This window comes from Bos indicus, chromosome X (assembly GCF_029378745.1).
Source record: "Bos indicus isolate NIAB-ARS_2022 breed Sahiwal x Tharparkar chromosome X, NIAB-ARS_B.indTharparkar_mat_pri_1.0, whole genome shotgun sequence".
Classification (NCBI taxonomy): domain Eukaryota; kingdom Metazoa; phylum Chordata; class Mammalia; order Artiodactyla; family Bovidae; genus Bos; species Bos indicus.
In genome coordinates this window covers 126933338-126949500 of record NC_091789.1, presented here as the reverse complement: position 1 = coordinate 126949500, position 16163 = coordinate 126933338, and positions in this window count along the sequence as shown.

Genomic DNA, 16163 nt, shown 5'->3' with positions numbered 1-16163 from the left:
CCTCTCTATTCTATCTGCTGAATTGTCTCCAATTCTAAATCTGTTCTTTTAAAAAAGAAATGCAGAGGGGCAAAAAACTCATAAACACATGTAAAGAGGAGCTACATCACTCATCATGAGGGAAATGCACATCAAAATTACAATGAGGTGGCACTTCATACAGGTCAGAATGGCCATCATCAAAAACTGTACAAGCAGTAAAGGCTGCGGAGAGTTTAGAGAAAAGGTGGGAATGGAAATTGATATAGCCACTATGGAGAACACTGGAGAGATTCCTTTAAAACTAGAATTAAAACTACCATATGACCCAGCAATAGAAATACTGGGCATATACACTGAGAAAAGAATAATTGAAAAGACACCTCTATCCAGTGTTCATTGCACCACTGCTTACAACAGACAGGATGTGGAAGCAAAGCAGACTTCAACTGACCGATGACTGGATAACGAAATTGTGGTAGCCACATACAATGGAATATTAGCCATAAAAAGGAATTCATTTAAGTCACCTGTAGTGAGGTTGATGCACCTAGAGCCTGGTTACAGAGCGAAGTAAGTTAGAAACAGAAAATTAACGTACATTAATGCATATACATGGAAAGTAGGAATGGTACTCAGAAAACTATTTAAAGGGCAGGAAAAGTGACACAGATGTGGAGAATGGACCTGTGGACACAGCAAGGGAAGGTGTGTGTAGGACGAATTGAGAGCGTGGCACTGACAAATATCGAGTCCTATGTGTACAAAAGATAGCTGGTGGGAAATTGCTATATAGTACATGGAGCTCAGCCTAGTGCTGTGTGACAGCCTAGAGGGGTGAGATGAGGGGGTGGGAGGAAGTCTCATCAGGCAGGAGGAATATGTATACGTAGCGCTGATTCATCCTGTTGTATAGCAGAAACAACACACCATTATAAACCAAGGATCTGTCGATAAAAACAACTTTTTAAGTCTACTAATTTAAAAACTAGAAAAAAAATAGATAAGAACACATAGCCAGTTCAGAGTTACATGCACCAATGCAAAATGAATAAAAGTCAGCAATAATGAAAAACAAAATATCACAGTAAGAATTTGATCCTCGAATTAAAATTCTTAGGAAACAGGCTCAGAAAACATTGACACATATAACTAACTTCAGAAATCTGGCATAAAATGATCAACACAGCAAAATCAAGAGACTGTTCTGGAAGAATCGACAATACTCAAACCATGTAATAGAAAACACACCATAAACGAAAGCAACGATATGAAAAATGCAGTTACAAAGAAACCTTAGAAAAATGTATGCAGTCTACATGAAGGCAACAAGAATTTCCTGAGTGCCTTAGGAAAAAGAAGACTCAAACAGAATAGTATGTTTTGTGTATTCCTGAGGACATATTGTAAGACTGTCGATTTTCCTTAAATCCTTTACAGATTGAGTACCACATCCAGAGTAGCTGAGACCACAGTCATGCATGGGCGGCTGTTTCCTGTACCCAGAACAAACCATGGAAAACTTATACAAGGAATAAAGACAACTACTAACAAAAGCAAGAACACAAAATTAAATAATCCCTGAGGAACAATAAGTCTCCATTGAACTTGACCCTGTGAGTGCCCAGGTCAGGGAGTACTCTGAGGCTGACACAGGTGTGCAGGTCACAAAGGAAACAGACAACAGGATCATATAAAAAAGGCTTTAAACTGGGGCAGTTGATTCTTCCACTGGGCCATGGGACCATGAACCTCTACTGCTTCACAGAAGGAACCTGAGGCAGCATCTCAGAGCCCCATGCCAGGATCATGGGGCACCAATGTTTGGGATGGTCATGGCAGTATGGCCCAGAGGTCATGCAATAACCAGCACAAACTTTCTTAGTGGATGACAACTGGCCCTTGTAAATGATGAGCTTGAGAGACTGTCACCACGTGCACTAAAAGAGAAAAGCTAGTATAACAGTAATTGTACAAAAGGACAGAAATTCATCGCAGAACTTCCAAGCAATGCCCCTGCAGTCGACTAGGAGCCCACAGTGAGAACCGTCAGGCTAAGGAGCCCCTTCACTTTGTGTGCTGGGATTGTGTGGGGCATGGTTGGGGACAGGGGCGGTTTTATACCAGAAAGAGAAAGGTTTCCAGGCTCTGCCTGCAGTCAATATGAAGATCCTGAGTGAGATGTGAGGGGTTCCACACCACAGAAGGCATTCACCCATCCTTCCCTCTCGCTTATCTTACCTGCAGAAGCCATTTCCAGGAAGCCTTAGGCAGAAGCGTCCAGATGAGATGCCGGTGCACTTCTCACCAGGCATCTGTGGATTTGACATCTTCCAGGGGAGAAGGCAATGGAACCCCACTCCAGGACTCTTGCCTGGAAAATCCCATGATGGAGGAGCCTGGTAATCTGCGATCCATGGGGTCGCTACGAGTCGGATAGGACTGAGCGACTTCACTTTCACTTTCATGCACTGGAGAAGGAAATGGTAACCCACTCCAGTGTTCTTGCCTGGAGAATCCCAGGGACAGGGGAGCCTGGTGGCCCGCCGTCTATGGGGTCACACAGAGTCGGACACGACTGAAGTGAGTTAGCAGCAGCAGGAGGTGAGGTCTTGCCCTCAGGTCAGCAGATGGGACGTAATGCAGCACTATGGTCGAAGGAAGACAGGGTTAGAGGACAGAGAAGATCACTCAGCACACAAGAAGGAGCCCCAGAGTGCCCTCACTGTCTGTCTCAGCAGCTCCAGGAAGGCTGTCAGGCTCGGGCTCCCATATTCTTCCTGCTTGGTTTACTGAGACAAGTGAGAGGTAAGGAGTGAGGCCAGTTGACTGAGATTGGCAGGGTCGCCCCAGGACCCACTATGAGTCAAAGAAGGGACGACATCCCCCCTGTTGCCAGAAACTCCCCCAGAAACCCGCCCACCCAGGCCCCGCCCCTGCTATCCTCCTGGAGCCCAAATGCGCATGATAGGAAGTGACGGATCCCCTATCCATGCTGGGGTGCCATGCCTTCTTTTAGAGGGCTGCTATCTTTGAGAGCTGCTGTAGCTGTGACCAGAGGGATGAGTCCTTTGTCTCATCAGGGGTCCAACTCGGAGGTGATATGAGTAACAAGTGCACTGGATAGTTACAAAGATATGCCCTGGCACTCCCAATACCGTTTTCATCTGAAAAGAGAGGACTTCACAGCCCACCGGCAACCCGGCACATGCTCTATGCCCGGAGGCTTGGACCTGGCTCTTAGGTCCAATGTCCATCGGCTACGCACGTGGGTTCTCGGGACATAACCTGGATCCAGGGGTGGTGGATCTGGGTGCGGGGTTGCTGGACCCTGGCTCTGTTCAGTAGAGGGAAGACCGGGATTCTGTGGAGTGGAGGAGGGACCCACGGGGGGACTGAGTGTTTCCATACCCCAGATTGGCAGCCACGCCTAACCCCTTACCCAGCATGACTTGGCCACAAAGCAACCGGTCAGCATCTGGGCAGTTCTAAAGGCTGAGGGGCTCCCTGACTGGGATCACTGACACGGGACACTCGGGGAAGAGGGGACCTCGTTCCGAAGGGCTGGCAGCAGGTCAACAGAGGGAGATGTCAGGGCTCGGGAGGAGTCAGGGTAATGACCATCTTCCGCATCACACAGCCGACTCAGGACCCTCCCCTGTGGCCAGCACTTCCTCCCAGCCTAACACGGGGAAAAGGGGCTGCAGTCTGAGACGGGCAGTTAGAGCTTAGTTTTGAAGGGGCAGCCTGAAGGCGGCAGAACAGCAGGTCGTGTGACCCCTGGGTCCGGGGCTGAGCACTCCCTCCTCTCCTCCTCCCGGGTGACAGGGAAAGTGTCAGTGTCAACTTCAGAGCACGAGAGGGAAGAGGGTGGGGGGAGGGTTTGAATATGGGGATCTTGCCCCAGTTTTCATCCTGACTCTGAATGCGAACTGAGAGAAACTGCCTCCCCTGCCAGCCCTGGCTGGCTCCCCTCTAACACCCAGGCAGGGGTGTCTGGCTGGGTCCCAGGGTTCACTCTCACTTCTGGTTCAGCAGTCTCAGGGGACAGGCTCACCAGGAAAACAAGAGCCCTTGTAGGTTCCAGAGCCCTGGTCTCAAGGACCCTGCAGAAGCCCCCTTGGTTCATGCCGGGGAGGAATCTCCCCACTGAAGGTGCTCACAATATCTCCTTATCCCTCCTCCAGGTGCCATCCTTACCTGCTTTCCTGCCAGCATTCTCGCCTGTTGTTCCTGATCTGTGTCATTATGCCTCAGAGGCACAACAATAAGTACCAAACCCACGGGAATTGCCACCAGGTCCAGGGGGACACTCAGGAGGCCCAGATCAGTGCTGCTGCAGTCCCAGGAAAAGAGTGCCCTTCCTTCCCCTCGTCTGTCCCTCAGGGTTCTCCCCCGAGCTCCCCTGTTGCTGGCGATCACCAGGAGCTTCAGGGAGCCACGGCTGCTAGCTCTGCTGGTGCAGGGTCTTCCAGTGCAGGATCTGATGAAGGAGCCCAGGACCCAGAGGAGGAAAATGCAGGTGGCTCCCAGGCAGCCCCTGCCACTCAGAGCACTCACAAAGATCCTCTGTCAGGAAGGCTAGCATGCTGGTGGAGTTCCTGCTGGACAAGTACACCAATAAGGAGACCATCACTCAGAATGCCCTGCTGAAGGTCGTGAGCAGGACGTACATGCAGCCCTTGCCCGAGATGCTCAGGAGAGCCTCTGAGCGCGTGGAGCTGGTGTTTGGCCTGGAGCTGAAGGAAGATCATCTCACATGCTAGCAAAGTGATCCTCAAAAATCTCCATGCCAGGCTTCAGCAATACAAGAACTGTGAACTTTCAGATGTTCAAGCTGGATTTAGAAAAGGCAGAGGAACCAGACATCAAATTCCCAACATCTATTGGATCATCAAAAAAACATCTACTTCTGCTTTATTGACTACACCAAAGCATTTGACTGTGTGGATCACAACAAACTGTGGAAAATTCTTAAAGAGGTGGGAATACCAGATGACTTTACATGCCTCCAGAGAAATCAGTATGCAGGTGAAGAAGCAACAGTTAGAACTGGACATGGAACAACAAACTTGTTCCAAATCGGGAAAGCAGTATGTCAAGGCTGTATATTGCCACTCTGCTTATTTAACTTATATGCAGACTACATCATGTGAAATGCCAGCCTTGATGAAGCACAAGCTGGAATCAAGACTGCTGGGAGAAATAGCAATAACCTCAAATATGCAGATGATACCACCCTTATGGCAGAAAATGAAGAAGAACTAAAGAGCCTCTTGATGGAAGTGAAAAAGGAGAGTGAAAAAGTTTTCTTGAAACTCAACATTCAGAAAACTAAGATCATGGCATCTGGTCCAATCACTTCATGGCAAATAGATGGGGAACCTATGGAAACAGTAAGAGACTTTATAATTTTGGGCTCCAAAATCACTAGACATGGTGACTGCAGCCATTAAATTAAAAGACACTTACTCCTTGGAAGAAAAGCTATGACCAAGCTAGACAGCATATTAAAATGCAGAGACATTACTTTGCCTTCAATGGTCCATCTAGTCAAAGCTATGGTTTTCCCAGTAGTCATGTATGGATGTGTGAGTTGGACTATAAAGAAAGGTGAGCACCAAAGAATTGATGCTTTTGAACTGTGGTGCTGGAGAAGACTCTTGAGAGTCCCTTGAACTGCAAGGACATAAAACCAGTCCATCCTTTAGGAAATCAGTCCTGAATATTCATTGGAAGGACTGATGCTGAAGCTAAAACTCCAATACTCTGGCCACCTGATGCGAAGAAATGACTCATTGGAAAAGACCCTGATGCTGGGAAAGATTGAAGGCAGGAGGAGAAGGGGATGACAGAGGATGAGATGGTTGGATGGCATCACTGACTTGATGGACATGAGTTTGAGCAAGATCCAGGAGTTGGTAAAGGACACAGAAGCCTGGCATGCTGCAGTCCAAGGGGTCACAAAGAGTTGGACACAATTGAGTGACTGAACTGAAAGCCTTTGACTGTGGGGATCACAACAAGCTGTGGAAAATTCTAAAAGAGATAGGAATACTAGACCACCATGCCTGTTGCCAAATTAACATGTATGAAGTTTAAGAAGTAACAGAACATCACATGGAATAGTGGTCTGGTTCAAAAGTGGGAAAGGTGGATATCAAGGCTGTATATTGTCGCCCTGCTTATTCAACTTCTATGCAGATTATATCATGCAAAATGTTGGCCTAATAAATCACAAGCTGGAATCAACATTGTTGTAAGAAATATGAACAACCTCAGATATGTAGATGATACCCCTCTAAAGGAAGAAATCAAAGAGGAGCTAAAGAGCATTTTGATGAGTTTGAAAGAAGAGAGTGAAAATGCCTGCTTCACAGTCAACACCCAAAAAACTAAGATCATGGCATCTGTTCTTACCATCTCATGTAAAATAGATGCGGAAAAGTGGAAACAGTGGCAGACTTTATTTTCTTGGGCCCCAGTATCTTTGTGGATACTGACTTCAGGCATGAAACTAAAAGATGCTGGCTCCTTCAAAGGAAAGCTATGTGAAATTTAGACAGCATATTTAAAACAGAAATGTCAATTTGTCAAAAAAGGTACCTATAGTCTAACCTATGACTTTTCCAAGTAGTCATGTACAAATGTAAGAGCTGGGCCATAAGGAAGACTGAGTGCCCAAGAATTAATGCTTTCAAACTCTAGTACAGGAGAAGACTTTTGTAAGTCCCTTGGACAGCAAGGAGATCAAACCAGTCAATGTTAAAGGAAATCACCCTGAATATTCAATGGAAGGACTCATGCTGAAGCTGAGCCCCAATAATCTGTCCACCTGATGCTCTGAAAGATTGAGCACGGGAGAACAGGGTGACAGAGGATGGGATGGTTGTATGGCTTCACCAACTGAATGGATGTGAGTCTGAGCATACTTTAAGAGAGACTGAAGGACAGGGAAGTCTGGCATGCTGTAGTCCATGGGATCGCTAAGAGTCAGACATGAGTTAGTGACTGAAGAAAAGCAACAAAGAAATTGAAATGTCAGGCACCTACAGTAACGGCAAACAGTGAACACAGTGTGAACACACACACACACATACAAACACACAAACACAGCATACCTGTTATTGAGATAAACATAAACCCTCATGCTAAAAGCCCAGTTAAGTCAGTTCATATTATCCAATAACTTATGTTCAGCCTTCAACCAAAAATTGTAAACTATGTTAAAAAGCAGGAATGTCTAGTCTGATGAAACAATGAAAGAAATTAATCACACTCAGATATAGGATACCATTTTTAATATCAGATTAGGATTTTAGAATAGCCATAATTCACATAGCTTATACCATCCCTCGTTGCTCAGCAGTAAAAAATCCACCTGCCAATGCAGGAGACGCAGGTTTGATCCCTGGGTGGGGAAGATACCCTGGAAAAGGTATTGGCAACTCAGTCCTGTATTCTTGGCTGGGAAATCCCATGAAGAGAAGAACCTGGTGGGCTATAGTGCTTGTGGTCACAGAAGTGTCAACCAAATAATAATTTTAAAGAACAGTAATCAAGGATTGTGGAAGAATTACAAGGAACAAGGAATGTATACAACTGGAGGAGCCTGGTGGGCCACAGTGCATGGCATCACAAAAGCCTCAGAAAAGACTTAGCAACTAAAAAACAATGCAGAATGGGAATAATATAAGAAGCAATAGAGAAAGAAGCAGAATATATAAATTAATAATGACTGAGAATTTTCCCAAATTAATGAAAGCCAGTAAACCACAGATTTAGAAAACTCAGAGAACATGAAGCAGGACAAACAGAAAAATAAAATAAAATCTACACCTAAGCATATCATACCCAAACTGCAGAAAACCATGAAAAAGAGAATTCTTGAGAAACAGTAGAGGAAAAAAAAAAAAAACACTATAGAGGAAAAAGAGTCACAATTACCTAAAGTTTTTCTTCAGAAAGGGCTTCCCTGGTAGCATAGTTGCTAAAGAAACTGCCTGCCATGCAGGAGACCTGGGTTTAATCCCTGGGTAAGGAAGATCCCCTGGAGAAGGAAATGGCAATCCATTCCAGTATTCTTGCTTGGAATATCCCATGGACAGAGGAGCCTGGCAGGCTACAGTCCATGGGTCACAAGAGTCAGACATGACTTAGCTACTAAACCACCACGACCATTTCTTCAGAAACCATGCTATCATGAAAAGACTAGAGTTAACTTTTTATTTATTTATTTTTTAAGTGTTTTTTTTAAATTTTATTTTATTTTTAAACTCTACAATATTGTATTAGTTTTGCCAAATATCGAAATGAATCCGCCACAGGTATACCTGTGATCCCCATCCTGAACCCTCCTCCCTCCCCATACCCTCCCTCTGGGTCGTCCCAGTGCACCAGCCCCAAGCATCCAGTATCGTGCATCGAACCTGGAATGGCGACTCGTTTCATACATGATATTATACATGTTTCAATGGCATTCTCCCAAATCTCCCCACCCCCTCACTCTCCCACAGAGTCCATAAGACTGATCTATACATCAGTGTCTCTTTTGCTGTCTCGTACAGGGTTATTGTTACCATCTTTCTAAATTTCATATATGTGCGTTAGTAAGCCAGAAAGAAAAACACCAATACAGTCTAGAGTTAACTTTTTAAATCATTGAAAGAGAGAGAAAAAAAAGAAACACTAAAATCAACCTAGAATTCTGTAACCAGGGGAAAAAATCCTTCAATGGTAATGAGAAACAGATCCTTAAATGGACAAACAAAAACTGATGGAAAGTTGTCACCAGTAGATCTACTCTGCAAGAATTGCCGAAACAAATTCTTCTGGGAAAAGGAAAATGATACCGGTCACAAACTTTGCCTACACAAGGAATGTAGCAGAGTTAGAGAAAAAATAAATGAAGATCTCATAAAGCTTTTTATTATGTTCAGTTCAGCAAAAACATAGCTGTTTTTCCAAAATAATAATATAACTACAATATATCCAGTGATTATATATTCTGAATAAAAGGAATAAATGGCAGAAATGATACAAAGGACAGAAGAGGAAGAACTAGGAATATCTGCTACGAGATACACGGACCAACCTTCAAGCAGGATCGTGTTACTCCAAGAGGATTTGAATAAGTTGCAATTGTATGATGCAAACTCTACAGAAACCATTAAAAATGTTAAGAAGTATAACTGATATGCCAAAGAGAACAGAAAACAAAATACAGTTAAATCTTGATTCAAAACTAGAGAATGCATAAAAAGAATATTAAAAAAGGAACAAAATATAAGTTCAATAAATAGAAAACAGTTACAAATACTGTTAATCCAATACTATGCATAATCACTTTTCATGCTAATAGTCTAAATAGACCAATTAAAAGGAAGATATTGATGAAAAGAATTAAAACAACAAAAATATACCTAACCTTATGCTGTGTATAAGAAATCCACTGTACATTTGAAGATAAAATAGATTAAAAATAATGTGATGGAGAAAACTATACCATGCTAATATGAGTGGGAAAAAAAGGTGGACTACCTAAATTTACTTCAAACAAAGCAGTATTTAGAACAAGAAAGCCAGGAGTAAAGATAGGCATTATGTAATGATTAAGTGGTCAATTCTCACAGAAATCGTAACAACCCTTAATGTGTTTGGACCAAAAAAACTGTTAAAATACACACGGCAAATATAGATGATGCAGAAATACTCTTACACCTAGAGATGTCAACACATGTCTTTTAGGATTTGTCAGACCCAGTAGGCAGAAAATCAGTAAGGTGTAGTTGAACTAGATCTAAATGACATTTATAGAATACTTAACAACAGCAGAAAACACACTGTTTTCAAATTCACATGGAACATACAGCAAGACAGATCACATTCTATGCCATAAAACTCACATTGCTGCTGCTACTGCTAAGTCGCTTCAGTCGTGTCCGACTCTGTGCGACCCCATAGACGGCAGCCCACCAGGCTTCCCTGTCCCTGGGATTCTCCTGGCAAGAACACTGGAGTGGGTTGCCATTTCCTTCTCCAATATATGAAAGTGAAACGTGAAAGTGAAGTCGCTCAGTCCTGTCGAACTCCTAGCGACCGCATGGACTGCAGCCTACCAGGCTCCTCTGTCCATGGGATTTTCCAGACAAGAGTACTGGAGTGGGGTGCCATTGCCTTCTCTGAAACTCACATTATCAAACTTAAAAGAATAGAAATAATATAAAGACTGCTCTCACACTGGGATCAAAATAAACTAGAAATTGACAACAAAATGATAGCAGTAACACTGAGAGTATTTGGAGATTAAAAAAAATATACTTCTAAATAACATGTGGGCCAAAGAGAAAATCTAATAATAAGTCTTGAAATATTTTCAACTAACTGAAAACAAAATTACAATTTATCAGAAGTTGTGGGATATAGCAAAATCTGTAAAGAGCTATATACAGCATTGAATGCCTATATTAGAAAAACCAAAAATTAATAATTTACCATTCCATCTTAGTAAACTTGTGAAAGGAAAAAGAGGAAAAAGAAATGAAGCAGAAATTAATGACACTGGAAAAAAGAAGACAATAGAGAAAAACAACAAAACCAGAAGCTGTAACTCTAAAGAAAAAAAAAATGATAAAAGTCTCAGCACCATAATCAAGAAAAAAAAGAGAAAACACAAATTATATTATGAATAGTAGAAATGAAAGAAGAGTCATGATGACGGATATGATGGACATTAAAAGGATAATAAATGAATATCATAAACAACTTTGTACCTTCAAATTTAAAAGTTAAATTAAGAAATTGCTTGAGGATATGACTAACCAAAATTTTGAAAGGAAAAATACATAGTTTGAATAGGTCTGCCTCTATTAAAGAAATTTAATCTATAAGTAATAAGCTTCCAATAAAGACAGCAACAAGCCCAGATGATTCCACTGATGAAATATAACAAAAATTTAAAGAAGAGATGATAACAGTTCTCTACAATCTATTTCAGAGAATAGAAGCAAAGGGAACACTTCTTCATTCCTTCCATGAGGCCAGCATTACATTTTAATTTCAAAACCAGAAAAAGAAATTAATAGAAAAAAAATCACACAAGGATTGTATTCAGAGAATGAAAAGCTAAGTCACAAACTGGGAAGAAAGAATTGTAGGACACATATCTGAAAATAAATATGTAGCCAAAACATACAAAGAACACTTACAACTCAACAATAAGAAAACAAGGAAGTCAATGTAAAAATGCTTAAAAGTGCTGAATAGACCTCTCACTGAAGAATATAAAAAGATGGTAAAGAGTATATGAAAAGATGATCTACATCATATGTCTTCAGGGAATTTCAGATCAAAACAACAATATAAAAACAGCCAATAATAGGGCTAACGCAAAAAAAAAAAAAAAAAAAAAAAACAAACCTCACGATATCAAATACTGGCAAAAATGTGGACAAATAGGAACTCTAACTCATTGCTAAAGGGAATGCAGTGATATAAATACTTTGGAAACTGGCAATTTATTTTAAGCTAAACATAGTCTTATCATATGATCTAGCAACTGAACGCTAGGGTATCTACTCAAAAGTGTCAAAACCTTATGCCCATCCAAACACCTTCAAACAAATTTTAATAGCAGACTAATTCATGGTTGCCAAAAACTAAAAATCACCAAAGATGACCTTCAGCAGATGAGTGGTTAAAGAAAGTATGGTACTCTACATGATGGAAAGCTATTCAGCCCTGAAAAAAAAGGTTTCAAACCATAAACAGATATAGAGAAATTTCAACATGTATTGATTAGCAGAAAGAGCCAGTATAAAAAGCCGACATACTGTATGATGCCATCAATATTATATTCTGGAAAATGCAAACCTTTTAAAGAGTAAAAAGTTCAGTAGTTGTCAGTGGTTCCAAGTGAGGTTTTGAGGGATGGACAGGTGGAGCATGGGAGATCCACAGGGGATTCAAGCTCCTCTGCAGGACACCGTGTTGGCTGAGTACATAATATGCATTTGTCAAACACTAAAGAACTGTAAAACACATAAAGTAAAATACATTGTAAACAGTGGACAATAGTTAATAATAAGGTATTGATATTAGTAGATCCATTGTGACAAATGAACTCGTATCCATTGAACCAATACAAGATGTTAATAACAGACGATATCAAGTGGAGGAAGAGTGGCTGGATGGGAACTGTCTATACTATCTGCTGACCTTTTTCTAATCCTCAATCTGTTCTTTTAAAAAAAGAAATACAAAGGGTCAACAACCACATGGAAAGATGCACAACACTCATCATGAGAGAAATGCAAATCAAAATTACACTAAGGTATCATCTCATAATGGTTAGAATGGCCATCATCAAAAATTGTACAAGCAGTAAATGCTACTGAGAGCTTAGAGAAAAGGGAACTCTCTTCCACTGTTGGTGGGAATGGAAACTGATATAGCCATTATGAAGAACAGTAGGGAGATTCCTTTAAAACATAGGATTAAAGCTATCATATAACCCAGCAATAGAAATACTGTGCATATACACTGAGAAAGGAATAACTGTAAAGACACCTGTATCCAAAGTTCATTGCAGCACTATTTACAATAGCCAGGACATGGAAACAACCTAGATTTAAACTGAGAGATGAACGGATAAAGAAGTTGTGGTAGATGTATACAACTGAATATTAGCCATAAAAAGGAATGAATTTAAGTTACTTGTAGTGAGGTGGATGCACCTACAGCCTGTTACACAGAGTGAAGTAAGCCAGAAAAAGAAAAAGAAAGTATATTCATGCATAAACATGGAATATAGAAAATGGTACTTGTGAACCTATTTGCAGGGCAGGAATAGAGACGCAGATGTAGAGAATGGTTATGTGGATGCAGCAAGGGAAGGAGAGGTGGAATGAATTGAGAGTGGCACTGACAAATATAGAGTACCATGTGTACCACAGACAGCAAGTGCAAAATTGTATATAATACAGGGAGCTCAGCCTGGTGCTGTGTGACAGCGTAGAGGGGTGAGATGAGTGGGTGGGAGAAAGGCTAATGAGGCAGAAGATCTATGTATACTTATAGCTGATTCATTCTGTTGTATAACAGAAACTAACACAACATTATAAAGCAATTATCCTCCAATTAAAACAATTTTTTAAAGCTCTACTAATTTGAAAAATAGAAAAAAAAACTATGGATAAGAACACATAGCCAGTACCAAGTTATATACAAAAATGCCAAATAAATAAGATTCAGGAAAATGAAAAGCAGAAGATGATGGTAAAAACTTGATCCTCAGATTAAAATGCTTAGGGAACAGGCACAGAAAATATTAACAAATATAAGGAACTTCAGACATCTGGTATAAAAAGATCAACACAGCAAAGTCAAGAGACTGCTCTGGAAGAATCAACAATTGCTCAGATCATGTAATAGAAAGTACAACATAAACAAAAGCAACCATATAAAAAATATACCTACAAAGAAACCTTAAACAATGTATACACCCCAGATGGAAGCAACAAAAATTCCCTGAGAGCCTTAGGAAAAACAGGTGTCAAACAAAATACTATGTTATGTGTATTCAGGAGGAGCAGATATTGTAAGGCTCACTTTTCCTTAACTCCTTTACAGATTTAATACCACATGCAGAGCAGCTAAGACCCCAATCAACCATGGGCTGCTATTTCCTGGATCCAGGAAAAAAAAAAAAAAAAAACACATGGAAAACTTACACAAGGAATAAAGAAAACTATTAACAAAAGCAAAAACACAAAATTACATAATCCCTGATGGACAATAGGTCTCCATTGAACTAGGCCATATGAGTGCCCAGGTTGGGGAGTACTCTGAGGCTGACATAGGTGTGCAGCCTCCAAGGGATGCAGACAACAAGATAAGCTGGAAGAGGCTTGAAAGTTGAGCCCCTGATTCTTCAAGTATGCCCTTGGACCATGAATCTCTACTGCTTCACTGAGGGTATCTGAGGCAGCATCTCAGAGCCCCATGCCAGGACCATGGGGCACCAAAGTTTGGGTTGGATGTAGCAGTATGGCCCAGAGGTCATTAAAAAACCAGCACAAACTTTGTTGTGTGTTTGCTGAGTTGCTCAGCTGTGTCCAACACTTTGCAACCCCATGGACTATAGCCTGAAAGGCTCCTGTGGCCATTTTGATTCTCCAGGCAAGAATACCGGATTGGGTTTCCATGCCTTCCTCCTGGGGATCTTTCCAACTCTGGTATCGAACCCAGGTCTCCCACATTGCAGGCGGATTCTTCACCGCCTGAGTCACCAGGGAATGTTAGTGGATTACAACTGTGCCTTTTCAACGGTCACCTTAATAGACTATCGCACAGGGACCAAAAGAGAAAGACTAGTATTACAGTAATTATACAAAAGGACAGAAATTCATCTCAGAACTTAAGAGCAATGCCCCTGTGGTCAACTAAGAGCCCACAGTGAGAACTGTCAGGCGAAGGATCCCCTTCCTTCACTTACTCTTCTGGGATTGTGTGGGCCATGGTTGGGGACAGGGGTGGATTCATGCCAGAAAGGGAAGGATTTCCAGGCCTTGCTAGCAGTCAATATGAAGATCCTGAGTGACATGTGAGGGGTTCCACACCACAGAAGACAGTCTCCCATCCTTCACTCTCAGTTCGTCTTACCTGCTTCAGCCATTTCCAGGAAGCCTCAGGCAGAAGTGTCCAGATAAGCATCAGGCAGAAGTGTCCAGATGAGACGTACGTGCACGTCACACCAGGACTCTGGGGATTTGATGTCTTCCATGTGAGGCTTTGTTCTCAGGTCAGCAGATGGGCCCTAGCCCAGCACCTACAGCAGTCAAGGGAAGACACAAAGAACAGAGAGCATCACTCAGCACAGAAGAAGGGGCCCCAGAGAGCCCTTGCTCTCAGTCTCCAGAGCTCCACGAAGGCTTTTAGGCTCAGACTCCTAAACACTCTCTGCCAGGGTTGCTGACAGAAGTGAGAGGCATGGAGTGAGGCCAGTTGACTGAGCTCATCACAGTAACGTCCCAGGACCTCCTAAGAGTCAAGGAAAACTCCCATGCCAATGCTGCAGGAAACTCCCCTGGAACCCCACCCACCCAGGCCCCGCCCCTGGTGTCCTCCTGGAGCTCAGATGTGCATGACAGGAAGTGACATCTTCCGAAACACGCTGGAGTGAGACACCATCTGTGAGAGTTGCGTTATCTTTGAGAGCTGCTGTGGACGGTGACCAGACAGAGGAGTCCCAAGTCTCATCAGTTGTCAAAGGTGGAGGTGACATGAGTTACTAGTGCGGGGACACATCTCCACACCCCCAAACCCTTTTCCGGCCAAATAGAGGGGACCGCACAACTTCAGGCCACCCTGCCCCTGCTCTCAGACCTAGTTCTTAGGCCACAAGACCATCTGCTAACCCCTAGTGGGTGTCAGGGAAGAATGCCTCAGTCAGGCTCTGCTGGACTCTGGCTCTGCTCAATAGAGTAAGAGCCACGAGCCCTGTGGAGTGAAGGTGGGACATTTGGGGGACTGAGGGTCTCCACGCCCCAGAACGGTGGCTACACATAACACCCCAACCACTGAGACTCAGACGCGGACCATCCGGGCAGCACCCGGGCGGCTCTAAAGAATGAGGGGCTCCCTTACTGTGATCGAGGACACAGGACACAGCGAGGAGGGGACCACGGTCCGAGGAGCTGGCAGCCAGTCAGCAGAGGGGGGATGTCAGGGCTCGGGAGGAGTCAGGGTGACGACCATCCTTCCCATCACATGGACCACTCAGGACCCTCCCCTGTGCTCAGCATTTCCTCCCAGACAAACAGAGGGAAGTGGGGCTGCAGTTAGGGGAAGTTAGGGTGTTATTGTAAAGGAGCAGCCGCCGGACAGCAGAGGGGCAGATCCCGGGACCCTTTGGTGGAGGGCTGAGTACTCCCTCCTCTCTTCCTCTGGGGTGACAACAAAGGAGGCAGTGTCAACTTCAGAGCAGGAGAGGGAACAGGGTGTGTGCGGAGTGGTGGGGGTGGGGTTCGGATATGGGGGAGTCTTGTCCCAATTTTCATCCTGACTCTAAATGTGACCTGAGAGAACCTGCCTCCTCTGCCAGCCCTGACAGGCTCCCCTCTAACACCCAGGCAGGGCTGTCTGGCTGTGCCCCAGTGCTCACTCTCATATCCTCCTCAGGGGTC